At 32.2% G+C, this 2,002-nt stretch overlaps 1 long non-coding RNA gene across 1 annotated transcript; it reads right to left on the bottom strand.

Moving 5' to 3' along the window:
• Positions 1–201: 201 nt before the first annotated feature.
• LOC141722509 (uncharacterized) lies at positions 202–989 on the bottom strand. Its single transcript, XR_012575531.1, has 3 exons — positions 905–989; positions 722–812; positions 202–421 (listed from the first exon to the last, which is right to left on the bottom strand). It is a non-coding gene; the product is annotated as an uncharacterized LOC141722509 (long non-coding RNA).
• Between the last annotated feature and the right edge of the window lie 1,013 nt (positions 990–2,002).

The following is a 2,002-nucleotide window of genomic DNA, read 5'->3' as shown; positions in this document are numbered from 1 at the left end:
CCTTGATTGATTTAAAGATGCAATTATCAATATATTGAGAGTAGTATTAAGTGTACAGAATTTTGTATAAAAAAATTATACAGAATGATATGATACTTGATGGGGATGTTTTAATTGTTGTCGTTGATATAAATGCAGAGGGTTCACAATTATATAATCAAGCATTTTCCATATATTAATGTAACATCCGCCCTTGCTAAATCGTAATGAGAGTTCTTCACAAATCAAATCTCCGGTAATTTAATATGAGTTAAGGTTAATAATCCTCTAAATACATTATAAACACTAAACAAAGTCTTACAAATTTCAAAACGTCCAAATAAATACCAAAGTCTTAAAGATCGTAGTAAAGTTCAAACTTTTGTGAAAATAGATCTTTAATCAAGTGGTCTCACATCCATCCGAGCACCTGCACCTGCACCTGCAAGCAAGAAATATATAGCCTGAGTCAACAGTTTTCTATGAACATGATACAAGATGAAAATTTAACACTCTAAAACAGACAAAACCTAGAGATAAGCAACGAAACATGTTTTTCTGATTTACAAATTCGAATAACATCACATAATAACATCATATCAAACACTTTCGAGTTAAGAGAAATCATCCAAGTAATTATCAACATAATTAGAGCATAAATATCTAGATAATTTTAAGTTAGGATAATATATAAGCAAATATAATAAGTATATCTATAGAAGAGCATAGCAATATCACTTACCCATACTGCTAACAAACATATTAAAAGATAGTTTGGTGAGCACTGTTGCATTATACCCCATCATAAAAAGACCTCTCCTCGTTTTGGAAACCTATAATCGAAACAAAAAAACACACACATTAAATTGAAGAGTAAATTAGTCAAACTAACGAACATATGATAAGCAAGTCACGTGATAATTACCTCTGCAAGTACGCTTAAAAATTTCGAACTAGAACTCCAGGATGCCATGGTTTTTTGCCTTCAATTGCACTCTATTGTGTTTTATTTTGTTTATTATTATGTGCAAAACCTAACAAAACAAAGGTTAATATAGAAAAAAAGAGACGGGCTGCACAGTTTTGGCCCAAATAATTGATGGGCCCAGATTATTTTTCTCGATGTACAAAGAGGTCTCTGATATGTTAAATGTCCAACCACAAAGGCCCACCCTTATTCATCTGCTAATGCCCGTTTAAAAAGTTCATATTTACTTTTAACAAATTACAAATTGGGGCACGAAAATAGCACATATGTTTAGTGAGTACAGATGATGGAACTGACTCGTAAGTGTCGAAAGATGAAACCAACTACTTATCATATAAAGTCTTTCAAATGAATATGTTCTAATAATAATATGACAATGCTGGGCCTATTTGTCGGACGATATATAAGTCAAGTAATAAGTTAAAATCAGCTTAAAAATATGCTTGTAGGGAGTAATTTTGTAATTCTAATGGGATTTAGGAAGATGAAGCGTAAATTCTTTTACACTGAAAAGTAAAATCGTAAATTAGGAAGATGATGCAACTACCTGAAATTGGACTCTTGTCTTTATGCACTAATTAGAGCTGTGCATATGTGTTTTGAGGTGTTAAACATAATTCTTGTTATATGTATTTTGAGGTGTTAAACAGAGTTCTTGTTAGTGCTGATCGTGTAAAACAGACTTCTGTTCTTCCAAGTGCTGATAGATGTATTGGAGTTGTATCGTATACTTACCAGTAACTACATACTGCCTAACAATGTTGAAATTTGCGTTACTTTGTTATATAATCTGTTGCTCTTGTGTCTAATTCTAGCTTAATGTTGGCATGCTTACCTGGACCAACAATGAGGACCGTAAACAATCCTTGATTAGAAAAATCATCTTATAAATGCTAAGCATTTTAAAAATTTGAATGTACAATGCCACACATTTGAACACACCGAGAAAGCAGGTAGTTGCATAACTAGCATCACTCTGTTGGCCGTATTTGAGCATTTAAGAAATTAGTGTGTGACTAGTGAATAGGAGAATGT

The sequence above is a fragment of the Apium graveolens genome, chromosome 1 (genome assembly GCF_009905375.1).
Source record: "Apium graveolens cultivar Ventura chromosome 1, ASM990537v1, whole genome shotgun sequence".
NCBI classification, from domain to species: Eukaryota; Viridiplantae; Streptophyta; class Magnoliopsida; order Apiales; family Apiaceae; genus Apium; species Apium graveolens.
This window is presented reverse-complemented; position numbering and strand designations above follow the sequence as displayed.